Source organism: Patella vulgata, chromosome 6 (assembly GCF_932274485.2).
Source record: "Patella vulgata chromosome 6, xgPatVulg1.2, whole genome shotgun sequence".
Classification (NCBI taxonomy): Eukaryota; Metazoa; Mollusca; class Gastropoda; family Patellidae; genus Patella; species Patella vulgata.
The window spans coordinates 72,146,773-72,163,949 of NC_065884.2; positions in this window are offsets into that span (position 1 = coordinate 72,146,773).

Sequence of the window (17,177 nt, forward strand, 5' to 3'; positions counted from 1 at the left end):
ATTTGTATTGGCCTACACTACATGAAGATCTGACCAGTTGTAGTGGAAGGTGGCGCCAGAGGTCATACAAGTGGTTTTTGACCCTATGACGTCAGACATTGATTAACCAATCAGCGTTGATGTTTGTAGAGGTTTACCCACGGTTCCGTGCATCGCAGGTCAAGAACTTGGCGTAACAGACCTTTTCATAAACTAATCCCTCACTTCAACCAGAACGCGGGTTATATAACAACTCTTCCAGATCCTAGTGTAGTAAAGACAAGTAAAACGAAATTTTGAACTGGGCCCGGTTCCTAGAAAATTCTTAAAGTAAGCACAAAGTCATGCTTCACTTTTTCTTACGTAAGAAACTTATAAAAATACCATCCCTAGAAAATGCTCAAGACCATTCTTACGAAAGCACAAGTCAAGTATAAGTCTAAGCACATTGTGACTGGTAAAGTTTACCATAAACTGAGACTACGATGCTCTTTAACGTCATAAGAACAACTTTGGTATGCGAATTACGTCTTAAATTTGTCGTCTGCTTCATTGACGTCATATATATATTATATGGTTCATTTCGATGCATTTGACATGTCCCCTATTCACATATAAAATGTGCCACAAGATAAGAAACGAAGAGGCATACAAACTAACTGAAAAATTGTGAGAGCGCCTGATCTTAAAGTAGCCTGTGTGTTTGTAGCCTATTGTTTACAAATTGGCAAATAAAAAAAATGGTTTCAGGGTAGGCCTAGAAGCGAAATTTTCTATAGCATTCTTAATTTGAAATTTCTTCTGGAGAAAGATTTTCTGTCTTGTAATTGTCTCTTTGGTATCAAAAGGTGTCGAAAATGTCGTGGAATATCTCTACGGGCAGCCATCTTTTTGAAGCAGAAACAGACTTAAGGTTGGTAAGCAAGCCGTATACCTTGCTTGGGACTTGTGCTTAGATTGACTATGTTTAAGAACGAAGTTGTGCTTAAGTTTTTTCTTGGAACGCATAATAACGTTCTTGTGCTTACAATGAAGTCCACTTAAAATCTAAGCACAAGAACGTTCTTAAGAATTTTCTGGGAACACAAAATAAGGTAAGATTACTTAAATGCAAAGTCTACTTAAATCTAAGCACAAGAACGTGCTTAAGAATTTTCTAGGAATCGGGGCCCTGATCTATGTTTTAATCAGACTGACAGATTGTATTAATTAACTTTATTTATGCAATAAAGGTCTATGATTTTATTTCTCCTTGTCATTTGAAAGATCATACTTTCAAATAAAACTATTTTTTGTTGTCAACAGATGACCTGAAATGACATGAAATTAGGTTAACGTCCTACTTTCTCTACCAGCTGGGTATTGAATACGACCAAAGTGTGCTATGAGAGAAATTTTACCCAATGAGCCGTATTTCGACTTACGTTCACGCCAACATGTGCACGATACCTTGTTTTTTTTTAATCCCATCCGAACAACTAGCCATTGTTCTATGCAAGGAGTCAACTGGCATGGTTTCGATTTCCTGGTTGTACGTGACAAGGAGTAGGGTCGTCTGTCCAACCTCGTGGATTTTCTCAGGGTCTGCCAGTTTCCTCCCACTGCTAAAGATCCCTACACGCAAGAGAATTATGGAAATAAAATTGAACCATATGTTAGTCCCGAAATGACCTAGTTTGTGTCGAGTGGATGTTAAACCCCATTTCTCTCTCTCCCTTTCCCTGCCAGGTCCTTCGCCCTGCACTACTGACAAGAGAAAACCACAAGGAATAATCCAAAGGAATACCTTGATTGAGAGAGAGAACTGTGGTTTGATGTCCACTCGACATGACCTGGTTTACGTTAAACCCCTGTTTAATTATTGTCATTCGGTTTTATTACCAATCAGTTGGGAATGAATAATGGTAATTAATTACTTTCAATGCTGGTGTGTTGAGAATAGGTGTTTGGTAATTAATTACTTTCAATGTAATTGATGATGGGTAATTAATTACTTTCAATGTAATTATAATGGGTAATTAGTTATTTTCAATGTAATTATAATGGGTAATTAATTACGTTCAATGCTGGGATGTTGAGAATAGGTATTTGGTAATTAATTACTTTCAATGTAATTTTCAATGTAATGGTAATTACTTTCAATTTAATGGGTAATTGTAATTAATTACCTTCCATTAAATTGGTATTTGTAATTAATTACTTTCCATGTAATGAGTAATGGTAATTTTAATTCCATTGCTAAAAATAAGAAAGTGATTATAATGATTAATGAGAACTAATAACCCTATCAGTGATTCTATTCAATTAAAATATTGGTCGTCAAAAATAAAGGAAATAGGGCAATGGCTGTAATATGATAGACCGAAATTGGTCATCAAAAATAAATAAAATACAATAATTTAGGCCAACATCAGTAATATGATAAAACAAAATTGGCCGTCAAAAATAAATAAAATAAAATAATTTAAACCAATGGCTGTAATATGATAGGCCGAAATTGGTCGTCAAAAATAAAGGAAATACAATAATTAAGGCCAACATATGATAAACGGAAGAACAAAACGGTTACATTTTTTAATGAAAAATAGAATGTTTACGGCATCAGCATTATCTTTTATGGTTCAAAATAAATTGTAATATCCTGTAGTGTTTAGATATCAGTCAGATTTTATAATTTTTTATTCTGTTTTCTATATTTTGATCACGATTTTTAATGATGAGAATAACAAAGGAGAGGATGTTTTTTTAGAAGTCTTTCATATAAAAGCTATAAAGATCTTGAATTAAGACAAAATAATTGAATTAAAAAGTCAGTTAGTTATATACAGTGTTGAACAAGGCAGAAAAAAACAAATATAACTAATTTAAAACAAGAAATTAAGGCTGACGAGGAAATTGCTCACTGATTGTGATCAAAGGTTAGTCATGTTGGGGGTCCATGATTGAAATCAGGAAGAAACCTCTGTAATTTTCAAGCCAGGTTCTTAATGAGGAGTGACACCTGCGGAGAATGACAAGGAAGCAGTTTCTGGTCTTGTGATTGAGATAAAACAACTGTTTCCGACGTTTATACATTAACATGAATTTAAAAGAAACCTTGATAAATAGAATTCTTTAAAGAAACTTGGCAGAATTCTCACAAGGTCTCACAAGATCACAATGTCTCACAAGATCACAAGGTCTGTCACAAGATCACAAGGTCTGTCACAAGATCACAAGGTCTCACAAGATCACAAGGTCTGTCACAAGATCACAAGGTCTCGTAAGATCACAAGGTCTGTCACAAGAACACTGCAAGGTATCACAAAGTCTCACAAGGTCTGTCACAAGATCACAAGGTCTCACAAGATCACTGCAAGGTATCACAAAGTCTCACAAGGTCTGTCACAAGATCACAAGGTCTCACAAGATCACAAAGTCTGTCACAAGATCACAAGGTCTGTCACAAGATCACAAGGTCTCACAAGATCACAATGTCTGTCACAAGATCACAAGGTCTCGTAAGATCACAAGGTCTGTCACAAGATCACTGCAAGGTATCACAAAGTCTCACAAGGTCTGTCACAAGATCACAAGGTCTCACAAGATCACAATGTCTGTCACAAGATCACAATGTCTGTCACAAGTTCTCACAAGATCACAAGGTCTCATAAGATCACAAGGTCTGTCACAAGATCACAAGGTCTCACAACATCACAAGGTCTCACAACATCACAAGTGATCACAAGGTCTGTCACAAGATCACAAGGTCTGTCATTGAGTCAATCTCACTGTAACCCAGGTATCATTTAATCTTGTGTATAGGGTCAAAAAACGCTTGTATGACCCCTGATGCGACCTCTCACTGCAACAGGTCAGATCTTCATGTGGTAAAGGCCATCGAAAGTGCAAAAAAAACGAAATGAAATATAGATCTGTATTTTAATCAGATTGTCATTGAGTTAAGTGGTGTCGTTTCAATTCGCGGCTTGTACGTGACAAAGAGTAGGATTGCCTGTCTAACCTTGTAGGTTTTCTCTAAGTCCTGTTATTTCCTTTCACTGCTAAAGCGAATTGTTGAAATAAAATTAAACCATATGGTCGGAGGAGAGTCAAGAGAGAGAGAGATGGGGTTTAACGTCCACTCGACACAACTAGGTCATTTTGGGACTAACATATGGTTTAATTTTATTTCAATAATTCACTTGCGCATAGGGGTCTTTACCAGTGGGGGGAAACCGGAGGACCCGGAGAAAACCCACAAGGTTGGACAGGAGACCCTACTCCTTGTCACGTACAACCGGGGATTAGAAACCACCCCAGTTGACTCAATGACAGACTTTATGATACAGAACGCGCACGCTAACCATTCAGCCATCCAATCCCCCTCGGAGGAGAGTCAAAGTGTCGTATCTGGCATATTTTGCAAAATTCACTAAATTATCTAAATTCTCTCTCTCTGGGGAGTCACAATGGCTTAAGTGGGTAAGAGGCTGGCTCACTAGCAAGTAGTTCACGTGTTCGATCCCTGCATTGGCAGAGAAAGTTCATCAGGATTGTCCAACGGGGTTTCCCCTTGTCAGTGGTACAGGACGAAGGACCTGACAAGGACAGCTGTCTAGTCGTTCTGATGGAACAAAAAAACGAGGTCCGGTGTACACATTGGCTTACACGTAAAAGATCCCTTGGCAGTTGGAATTTGATATAAGAGTAGGCCATAATGCTGCTGCCCGGGCAAAATTTTCCTCATAGCACACTGTATGGTATATGCCCATCTTCATTAGCTGAACAGTAGGATGTTACACCCCAATTCATTTTATTTTATCTTCACTTCAATTGCCTGTATTCATATTTTAGTATAAATTTCTTATTTCTTTTTCAGACATCTTAGATTCGGGTCAAAAACCAGTTTTAACTCATTGATACTGAAGACAAAAAACACTTTTATATTTGATAAAACAAGGGCACATCTGACCAATGCCTATAAGTAAGACTAAATATGTTTTAGTAAATGTGTGTGTGTGTATGTGTGTATTTGTTCTTGAAAGAATCATGTACGATTTCGGTGGAACAAAAATTCGCTTTTTAAATTCCATGTTTTTGCGATTCCAAAGATCATTGAAGACCGACCACCAGAGACGACAACTACCGCCGGTGCTGAAAGACAATGCAGTGAACACTGAAGTCCGCAGAAAGGGTTGAATTCCAGAAAGCAAGGTCAAGACTAAAAGAATGTCTTCCAGTAATTAGTAAATTTGAAGTTTCTGGTGCAATGGAAAGATCAAAGTCAAATAAGACTTGTTGTGGGGGTTAGGAGGGATTCTCAAGTCAAATTTTGTTCATATTCAGGTTTCAAATCATTATATTTTCCTATCTCTGTTATTTTGAAATTAAGTGGATTTTATTAAATTGTTTCAATGGTGTTTAGTAATTGAACTGGATTATACAGGTGACAATTCTATGTAATACAATTATTGCTTGATAATGACTAGAGAAGCCTATTCGAAACATCACTCGGTAATAAGCAGTAATTGTATTCCATAGAATTGTGACCTGTATATGGATTTTACTAAGTTAATATTGTTAAATATTTCCTGACAAAATCTGGTCACATATCATTAGCTTTAATTAACACTGAATTATGAATACCGGCATATATATATATGAGGGCTGGCTGAAAAGTTCTAAGCCTGAAAAGGATAAATCAATTGGGTTGAAACAAACTTTAGCAACCAACAAGTACAATCATTGAATAAGAAGAGTTGTAACTGTAGTATTATTATTGTCTTCGTACCAGACCATCTTGTGAACCAACCCATTGAAATCACCAGAGATGGACAAAGCCCCTTCCTTTTCCACAGTAAAGAAGTTGGTTGTGAAATTAAAGCATGACAGAGAGAGGCTTGACGATGACCTGCATCCTCGAAGGCCATCAACAGCAAGCATTAAAGATAACATTACCCGGGTACATGACATGGTGATGACTGATCGACGATTGACCACTCGACATATTGCCAGTGTTGTGGGCATCTCTCCTGAGAGGGTCGATCACAATATCATCAACGAGTTAGGAAGGACAAAAGTTTCTGTAAGTATGGGTGCTAAAGCTTTTGACTGCGGATCAGGAAGTGACAATCTGTGCGGTTTTGAAGCAGATCCTGATAATTTTTTCTCCTGATTTAACCCCATCGGACTTCAACCCGTTTCCAAAAAATGAAAAAGGAATTAGCGGAGGTCATTTTCCTAGTAATGATGACGTCATGTCAGCTGTGAATGACTTTTTTACTGTGGTCAAAGGAAATTACTTCCTGGCGGGATTCAGGCCTTACAACTTCGATGGCAAAAATGTGTACACCTCGATGAGGACTTTGTAGAAAAATAAATGGAAACCATTGACTTTGTACAGGTCTTAGAACTTTTCGACCAGCCATCATATCATATATCTAGTCCTTGTTGTACTGTTTCTTACAGTCTCTGTGTATTATTTAGATTTTCAGAGACTATCAAATTTTCCACGACGGAAACCACAAAAAATGTGCTCAAGTTGATTAATATTGAAGTTAGAAAAGCAAAAGAAAAATATCAACCGTAGATTCCTGTCTGGGATTCAATCCATGGTAGACAACCTTTCTGGGATTCAATCCGGAGTAGATAATCTGTCTGGGATTCAATCCACGGTAGACAACCTGTCTGGGATTCAATTCATGGTAGACAACCTGTCTGGGATTCAATCCACAGTAGACAACCTGTCTGGGATTCAATCCGGAGTAGACAATCTGTCTGGGATTCAATCCATGGTAGACAACCTGTCTGGGATTCAATCCATGGTAGACAACCTGTCTGGGATTCAATCCATGGTAGACAACCTGTCTGGGATTCAATCCATGGTAGACAACCTGTCTGGGATTCAATCCACAGTAGATAACCTGTCTGGGATTCAATCCACAGTAGATAATCTGTCTGGGATTCAATCCGGAGTAGATAATCTGTCTGGGATTCAATCCACAGTAGACAACCTGTCTGGGATTCAATCCATGGTAGACAACCTGTCTGGGATTCAATCCGGAGTAGATAATCTGTCTGGGATTCAATCCATGGTAGACAACCTGTCTGGGATTCAATCCATGGTAGATAATCTGTCTGGGATTCAATTCATGGTAGATAATCTGTCTGGGATTCAATCCATGGTAGAGTGAGTTCTATCAAAGGGCTCAGCACAACTCAAAGGTCCACTGGCTAGCTTGTAGATGCTGAATCTTCTCAATTTTTCTATTCATCATATCTGTGTAAATACTGAACTGAATTTAACCTTTTTTGTTTTGATATTCCTTTTAGGGATTTGACTTTCACAATATTGTAGTTTTAGGAGAGATTTAAATCCCACAAATAACGTTCAGAGACTTTAAGTTCCATGCTATATAAATAGTTGGGGGGTTGGAAGGCTGAATGGTTAGCACGTGCGCTATATCATATGGTCTGTCATTGAGTCAACTGGCGGGGTTTCGATTCCCCGGTTGTACGTGAAAAGGAGTAGGGTCGCCTGTCCAACCTCATGGGTTTTCTCTGAGTCCTCCGATTTCCTCCCACTGCTAATGACCCCTATGTGCAAGCGAATTATTGAAATAAAAAAAATTAAACCATATGTTAGTCCCGAAATGACCTAGTTTGTGTCGAGTGGACGTTAAACCCCATTTCTCTATATATATATATCTAAAAAAATAGTTCAATATGTCTAAAAATGCATTTTTAATGAAAATTTGATCTCTGATGTGATCTACGAAGACCAAACATTCATACACCACCGACTGTGACCAAAACTACTTACTTGAAGCCCTTTTCGTCTTCTCAGCATTGTTTTAATTTAATCATTTATAATTGAATCATTTTACATCAAAACGTTTTTTCAGGGTTAAATATATCATCTTTATAATTATAATGTAATATGTGTAGTCAACTCTAGTCAAGGTAATAATCATTTCATACCATTTATGTTTGACAGATTTTCTTGGCAATATTTTAGTCCTGACTTGATGCCATTATTTCAGACTATTAATTATGGGAGATTAGATAAAGAGCTGGCAGTTCTCACTATAATAGTTAAAAACTAGATAATATAAAGGGAATTTGCTGAAAATTTCAAATTGCTCCACTCTGAGCCAAGATATTAGCTATTGAATTTTAGGCCAAGCCTTGAACATCATTATTAACGTTGGTACAATAAAAAACATAGTCTTGTTTATCCATTTTTGGATTAAATCATTAATGAGCGTTGAGTAGCAGATCGGATTCAAATCCAGTGAAAATCTGACACATAAGATGACATCGAGAGTTGATTATGGTTTGGATAAGTTATTGAATGTCTAATTAATAGTTTATATAACATTTCAGGCCTAAAGAAAGATCTGCAATCGGCAGATTTAGCTCTTGCATAATGCATGTTTAATACATGAGTCAGGTTAATAAAACAAGTCAAATTAATACATGGAATGCATTAATACATTAATACATGAGTCAAATTAATACATGGGATGAATGAATACACGCAATGAATTAATACACAATGCATTAATACATGAGCCAAATTAATACACGAGTTAAATTAATACACAGGATGATTGAATACACAATACATTAATACATGAGTCAAATTAATACACAGAACACATTAATACGCAGAACACATTAATACACAAATCAAATAATACACAAGTCAGATAATAGGTTGTTAAACGAATTAATACATGATTTAGATTAATACATAGTCTAAAAATAAATCTTATCTTCATGGTTATTCTACAATCTGATTAAAATACAGATCTATATTTCAGGGGTTTTTTTGGGGTTTTTTTGTACTTTCAATGGCCTCTACTACATGAAGATCTGACTGGTTGTAGTTGGAGGTCATGTCAGGGGTCATACGAGCGGCTTTTGACCATATGACTTCAAAAATTTGATTAACCGATCAGCGTTGATGTTTCTAGTGGTTTACCCACAGTGCCATGCAACTCATGCCAAAAACTTGCCGTAACAAACTGTTTCATTGGCTTATCTCTCACATCAACCATAACGTGGGTTATATAACAACTCTTCCAGATCCTAGTGTAAGAAAGACAAGTAAAAAAAAAAAAAAATTTGAACTATAAAACCCGTAACGAAATAGGATCTGTGTTTTAATCAGATTGGATTCTTCTACACAATATGATGAAATGAAATGTGTAAATGTTAAATTAACTGGTTAGCGTTAAATTATTAATGACATGTAAATAAACAAAGATGAACGTGGTTTGTAGTCGTACAGCTTGTTATATACTAGTAATTGTGTAGTCTTTATACATAATTAGCTGGGTTACGTGGGTTGATTTTTTTATCTCCATTTTGTTATATAACTGCCATGATAACGTAATAGGCTATAATTAGCTGGGTTACCCAGGGTTACGTGAGTAGATTTTTTATCTCCATTTTGTTATATAATTGCCATGATAATGTAATAGGCTATAATTATTTGTTAGAGATTTGATATTAAGGGCCTACGCATAATTTATAACTCATTATTTGATATGAATGCTTGATTTATGCCTGATTCTTATAGATTTAATGTGTAGGCTACATCTCATTAGTGACTCTGGGTTTCAGAGATTTGGTGTGTATACATGATTTTATGACTGTAATTTTTAGAGATTTGACATGTACACATGATTTACGACTCTGGCTGTTAGAGATTTGATGTTTATGCATGATTTATGATTGTAATTGTTAGAGTTTTAGAGATTTGATGTGTACACATGATTTCTGACTGTTAGAGATTCAATGTGTAATCTTAGAGATTTGATGTGTACACATGATTTATAACCCTAATTCTTAAGAGATTTAATCTATGGCCCTGGTTCTTACTGATGTGGTATATGGCGCTGGTTCTTAAGTGTGGCTTTTGTCGACTCAGCGACTGTGGACAACTGCTTTCAACCATTTGCAAGTGTGTTTATGTGCTTAGAGATTTGATGTGTTCACATGATTAATAACCCTAATTGTTTGAGATTTCATCTATGACTCTGGTTCTTACAGATATGATCTAGATTTCAGCCGTTCGTTTATTCCTGGCGTTTTACGTCAACCTCCACCAAGGGTGATATGGCAGACAAAAATATCATTTCGAGAGTACACCCTTAAGTACTTATAAACCACTGTTCTTAATCGGCTGTTTTTTGTCGGCTTTAGCCGATTGGTGTTTAATCTAGCTGATTGGTAAAACAATGAACCGACCACTATATATGGTATCATAAATCAATCTGCTTTCAGCTAAATTGAAACAGGTTAATTAATTATTACTTGTTAATTAAGAAGTCAATCAACATGAAATATAACTTTATCCATTAAGAAAATAAAACTTACTGGTGTTAATTGTCTAATAAATCATATTTAATTTATAACTAAATCACAAATTATTGTTACTTTTTTTTAAGTTGTTAAGTTTTTCTTATTTTATGATTATTTGTAATTATGTTGATTAAAATGTTGGGACCAATCATTTATTGTACAATTATTGATAATACTCGCAATTTATTAATTTTCATCCTCCATTTACCACTTTTACTATTATCCCTTTAACACTTTGATTGCAAAAAACTGGTGCTTCTTGGAGCGCCTTAATATGACAGAGTCACGTTATTAGCTATGGCTCCCCAAAGAAGTTTAGGTCCTAAAGTACACGAGGCCTTAGAAGCAGTAGTTTCGACCTCAACTCGGTATGAACCCACTCAGCAAACCTCTGCAGATTCCATTACTCTACATCTAGCCTCGGCTGTATGACGGTAAGTGATATGTACCTACGCCCAGCTATACAATTGCAATGCGGCACCAGTTTACTTATTAGGAAAACCTGCCGCTTTTAAAAAGAAGTTATCAAAATTGCGTCGTTCGAAGCGTGTTTAGAATTTTCAGTGCAAAGTTGTCCTTGTTTGAAGAAAAACAGCTTCAAACTTTGAAATCTTTGTATGATAAAACATTCTTCAATGGCGTCGTCAATCCGGGAACTTGAAAGTAGTTTCAATGACGGACTTCGTCATACAGCCAAGGCTAGATGTAGGGTACTGGAATCTGCTGATGAACCATGATTTTTCTCTGATTGTTTTAAGGAATCATGATACCGGTAGTCTATACATGTACTAGAGGGTTAATCAGAACAATAATCCTATTAGATCTAGGTAAATATTTATAATTATTATATATTAAATATACATTATGCAAGAGCTAAATCTATCTATTGCATGTCTTTCTTTAGGCCTGAAATGTTATCTAAATTATTAGACATTAATCAACTTCTCCAGGCCATAATCAACTTTAGATGCCATCAGATTCTCAAGATTTTAACTAGATTAGAACAGTTCGGTTATTCAATGGTTTAATTTAAAAATGGAAAAACCAGACTAAGTCTCGAATATACCAGTACCATGGTTACGATAATAAATAATCCATGCATACATCTTGTCAAAAATACAAACAGTGATAAGGTGGCTCAGAATACAGTAATTTGAATACAATTTTCAATATTTATTTTTGAATTACCTATTTTTTCGAACTATTATAGCAAGAACAGCCAGGTCTTTATCTAAATCTTACATAATGTATCTTTAAACGAAGAAGAATGCTAGATCAGAGACGATTTCATACGTGGATTCTGGGTTAGGGTTTGGGTAAGGATTAGTCTTGGTCCAGTGTTAGGGTTAGTGCTGGCCCTGTTTACATCTTGAGACCATGACGAAATCTGCAGCCCTAACCCTAACCCACAATCCACAATCCACATATGACGTCATATGTGCTAAAATGTCTCTGATCTAGCATTCTCCTTAAACCAAACCTAGTCTTGAACGTGTGACATGTAAGGTTAGTTGCATGATGAGATTTTGGTATGTTGAAATGATACATTTAATAAATTTGTCTTTAGGAAAGCTCTGATATATTTATGTTTTCAAATCAAAAAATTAAAAGAGTTATTTAGTTATACAGGTTTCTAGTCATACGGTATTTATTGGTGATTATTAATTTAATTACATTTTATTAATTATATGAAAGAGATTATTGGTAACCACAGTATGTAAATGAAATGGGGTTAAACATCCTACTGTTCTGCTCCTACTGGGCTACTGAAGACGGCCACAGTATGTTAGGTTAGGGAAACCTTTTATTGGGAGACTGCATAATAACCCAGTGTTCGATAGATTAAAAAAACTAGGGTTAGGGATAGCTCATTAATGCTACAAAAGTATTTGTAACATGGACGAGAAATTATCCTTTGTTCTTTTCGTTGAATAAGCAGATTGTTTTCCCTCTAGTAGATTGGGTGGAGTTTAACCGTGCAATAACAAGACATGTTCAATGTTATTACACACTTTTGCTGGTTTACTCTAGTTTTAGTAGAAATCATATAGAGAAGTGGGGTGGGTTTTCTGTGCAATAACAACAAGCATGTTGAGCAGGTCTCAATGTTATAAGTCATTTATAGCAGACTTCATTCACTAACAGGTTTAACATCTCAACCTACGGCCTCGATTTTTAAACCTGTTAACTCATAAAAAACGTGCTATAAATATAACTTACGAGTTAATTGTAATTCATTAAAACAGTATCTACGAGGTAAACTTTATTCCTAAACACCATGGTTATGTATAAATGGTTCTAATCATACTTTATGTGTCCGTCTTCTTTAGCCCAGTCAGGAGCAGAACAGTAGGACGTTAAACCCCATTTCATTTTATGTCATTTGTCATGATTATATTTAGTATAAAGAGTAACTTTTGATTCTAGAAAAATTTGTATTAGAGGACTGGAAGGTCGAGGCGTTGGGGTAGTATGTCCTCACCCTGACAATTTGTCTAATTCTGTGGGGGGTTGGATGGCCAGTGGATCAGCACGTGTGCGCTGTATCATAAGGTCTGTCATTGAGTCAACTGGTGAGGTTTCGATTCCCCGATTGTACGTTATAAGGAGTAGGGTCGCCTGTCCAACCTCGTGGGTTTGCAGGAGGGGGTTTGAGGAATACATGGTCTCTATCGTCATTTTGGCGTATATACATACACATTGATCTTTTTGAACAGAGAAATCCAACATCCTGTTTGACGACAATTTTTATTATGAATTAATACAATGACATTGTGATTCAAATTTATTGATGCAAAGCATTAATTGTGATATCACATATGTCTATATCATTAGAACCCCCCCTCTGGATCCGCGCGTGACATTACAAAACACTATTAGCGTGTCCAAACATGATAATGGGAAATATAGTAAAATTTGCTTCTTAATTATTATATTTTTTATTATCTTTCACTATTGATCTTATAATATAAGGTCCATGCTTTTACAACAAACATGATTAAAACAAACATGATGTGTAATTAATATAGGCAGCCACGGTGGCTAAGTGGGTAAGACGCTGGCTCGCTAGCCTGGAGGTCGGGTGTTTGATCCCTGCATTGGCCAAGTAAGTTCATCAGGATTTTTCCGACATGGTTTCCTCTTGTCAGTGGTACAGAATGGAGGGCCTGACAAGGACAGCTGTCTAGTCATTCGGATTGTACGACAAACCGAGATTCTGTGTATACATTGGTGTGCACATAAAAGATCCATTTGGCAGTTGGAATAGTGCCGCTGCCCGTGCAAAATTTCCCTCATAGCACACTGAATGGGATATGGGGAGTGGATGGTCGCCTGTCTAACCCAGCGAGTTCTCTCTCCCTTCCTCTCTCCCCCTCCCTCTCTCTTTCTCTCTCTCTCCCTCTCTCTCTCCCCCCCTCCCTTCCTCTCTCTCTCTCTCTCCGTTCCTCTCTCCCCCTCTCTCTCTCTCTTAGAGGGTAGATTAAGGGTAATATATTTCGATAAGTGGCCCTTCGTTTGATGGACGGTCTTCATTGGCCCATTTCATTTGAATGTTGGGTGTGCCCAGTTTTTGTTCAACTGGTTCAGTCCATATCACTTTAATTAACTCATTGACTTGGTGAAAAACCCCAAAAGATTTTTTTATTTTATATGAAAGAGATTTATAAGGTATTGTATAATGTTTAAGTATAGTGTAAGGAGTAATTTATGTCCAATGTTTATTATATAATTAGATTATATAAATGTATATATTATTGTATATATTGCATTTTGTGTTTTTATGGACCAAAATTAAATTATCGTCATACCTGTCCATCCGTCCGGAATGGCTGGTTGTTTCTCTAGAGACTAGCTAGCTATGAGGACGTCGCCCTAGAGACCAGCTAGCTACGAGGAGGTCACCCTAGAGACTAACTAGCTACGAGGACGTCTCCCTAGAAACTAACTAGCTACGAGGACGTCGCCCTAGAGACCAGTTAGCTATGAGGACGTCGCCCTAGAGACTAGCAAGCTACGAGGACGTCGCCCTTGAGACTAGCTAGCAACGACGACATAGCTAAATATGCAGAGACTTTACTGATCGAGACACGCAGGATCGAGTAGTCTCTATCATCCAGAAAAATAGACTTTTCGTCAAATATTGACAATGGTCCCAGTTGAAGACTAGGACCCAGGATCGAGAGATGAGGTTTCTTATTTAGAGACTAGCCTGATGGCAGGATTGAATTGACATTGTAGTATTGATGTTCATGAGACGAAGCATCCTATTGATTTTCAAGATTTTTTTGATAATTATTGTCGGAGTACTGGCTATTGGACACGACTGTCCTCTCTCGCAATCACCCGCGTTTTTGGCCGAATCCCGAATAACGTCTCCTTTTTAGTCGGCAACCCACGTTCAATTGTCACTACGGTCGGAGGTAGCGAGAAAATGGTCAGATGCAAGGTCGGTTGGTCTGTTTTATTGCCGAATCCCGAACTCACCTGCGTTATTGCCGAATAACGAGGAAATGGTCGGATGCCAGTCGGCCATCTAACGTTCACTCACCGCTACTGTTGGAGGTAGCGAGGAAACGGTCGGATACAAGGTCGGTTGGTCTGTATTATTGCCGAATCCCGAATAACGTGCTAGCTCGTTACTTGGGGTTTGGGATTCGGCAATAACGCGCATGATTTGCTTGAGAGGACTGTCTGCATGCCAACAAACAAGTCAACCCCACTTAACACTACGGTCGGAGGTAGCGAGGAAATGGTCGGTTGCAAGGTAGGCCCATCCCTTTTATTGCCCAATCACGAAAAACGTGCTGGCTCGTTATTTGTCATCTCCGAATCCTAAATAACGAGCCAGCACGTTATTCGAGATTCCGTAATAAAGCAGGGTGCGGGCTGGATGGCCAAATGGTTAGCATGTGCATACTGTATAATAAGGTCTGTCATTGAGTCAACTGGCGTGGTTTCGATTCCCCGGTTGTATGTGACAAGGAGTAGGGTCGCCTGACCAACCTCGTGGGTTTTCTCCGGGTCCTCAGGTTTCCTCCCACTGTTAAAGACACCTACACACAAGCAAATTACTGAAATAAAATTGAACCATATGTTAGTCCCGAAATGACCTAGTTTTGGTCAAGTGGCCGTTAAGCCCCCCCCCCCCCCCACTCTCTGTCTCTGTCTCTGTCTTAATGCTACTCCTAATCAACAAAAATCTCTTTTAAAATTGCAATTTCATATTTTTAAGTTATATTTTTAAAATTTATTAAAATAAAGCCTTAAAATAGATGGTATCTATAAACAGTCCCACCTTGTTAAATTCAAACGTTTGAAGTTAGCTACTCCATGGTGGAGAATAGAAAACAAGGGAGGTGATTGGGAGGTAATTGTGTTTTAAGTGTGAGAATGACACCTATGATCGTATAATAGTGAGTTGACAACCTATTAAGCAAAGACATAGAAATAATTATGTTTTGACTTTCTTAGAAAATATGAAATTGTAACTTTAAAATATCAGACCAACTGATCTTTATTTCTACGAAAATAAAAGACGTAGATGGCTTCAGGTATGGAAATTGATCTCCTGACTCGAATTTTCTAATTTCTTTTGATTGTTTTAATGAAAAAATCAATTTAAAAGTCATGTATTTATTTCAGCTCATGTTTGTTATAATATGTTTCCAATCTGATTAAAGGAGCTAAATCGCTAACATTTGGGACCTAGAAATTCACAAAAGTGGGTCGCAACGCATATAATACTGTAATATGAATGTATATAAACTGATTTACATTTAATGGTTTCCGTTTTTACTCCAATTTAAAATCAGTTATGTTCGGCGAAATAAGTCAGCAATCTCAATCGAGTGCAAATTTCTAGCGTCTAGTTATTCTAGTCTACATAACTCCATTTGATTTGGTGTAATGTGTCTAGCCTCGTCCCTCGAGTCACTCAATACAACTGGGGCTGAAGCGCATTATGGTACACGATTCGTGTACCAATGTTAAAAAAACTATTTTATCTTAAATATCGGATATCAGAAGCTCATCTTTTCCCTGTAAGTTTACATCATCAATGTTGATTTAAGTTGACCAATAATTCGTGTTTTCGATGTCGAAGATTTTGGAGGATTTTGAGTTACGGACTTAGGTCCTTTAAAACGGACTATTTTAATCAGACTAAATATTTTTCTAACGAAATATCCGATTTCAATCGTCGTTTGACTGAAATAAACTTCAAGCAACCCCTGGTTCTTTCTTATCAGGGGGGGTGGATGGCTGAATGGTTAGCGTGCGCGCGCTGTATCATAAAGTCTGTCATTGAGTCGACTGGCGTGGTTTCGAATCCCCGGTTGTACGTGACAAGGAGTAGGGTCGCCTGTCCAACCTCGGGGGTTTTCTCCGGGTCCTCCGGTTTCCTCCCACTGCTAAAGACCCCTACGCGCAAGCGAATTATGTAAATAAAATTAAACCATATGTTAGTCCCGAAATGACCTAGTTTGTGTCGATTGGACGTTAAACCCCATTTCTCTCTCTCTCTCTCTTGTTGAAACGTTTTCAACTGGCGTGGTTTCGAATCCTCGGTTGTACGTGACAAGGAGTAGGGTCGCCTGTCCAACCTTGGGGGTTTTCTCCGGGTCCTCCGGTTTCCTCCCACTGCTAAAGACCCCTACGCGCAAGCGAATTATGTAAATAAAATTAAACCATATGTTAGTCCCGAAATGACCTAGTTTGTGTCGAATGGACGTTAAACCCCATTTCTCTCTCTCTCTCTCTTGTTGAAACGTTTTCAACTGGCGTGGTTTCGAATCCTCGGTTGTACGTGACAAGGAGTAGGGTCGCCTGTCCAACCTCGGGGGTTT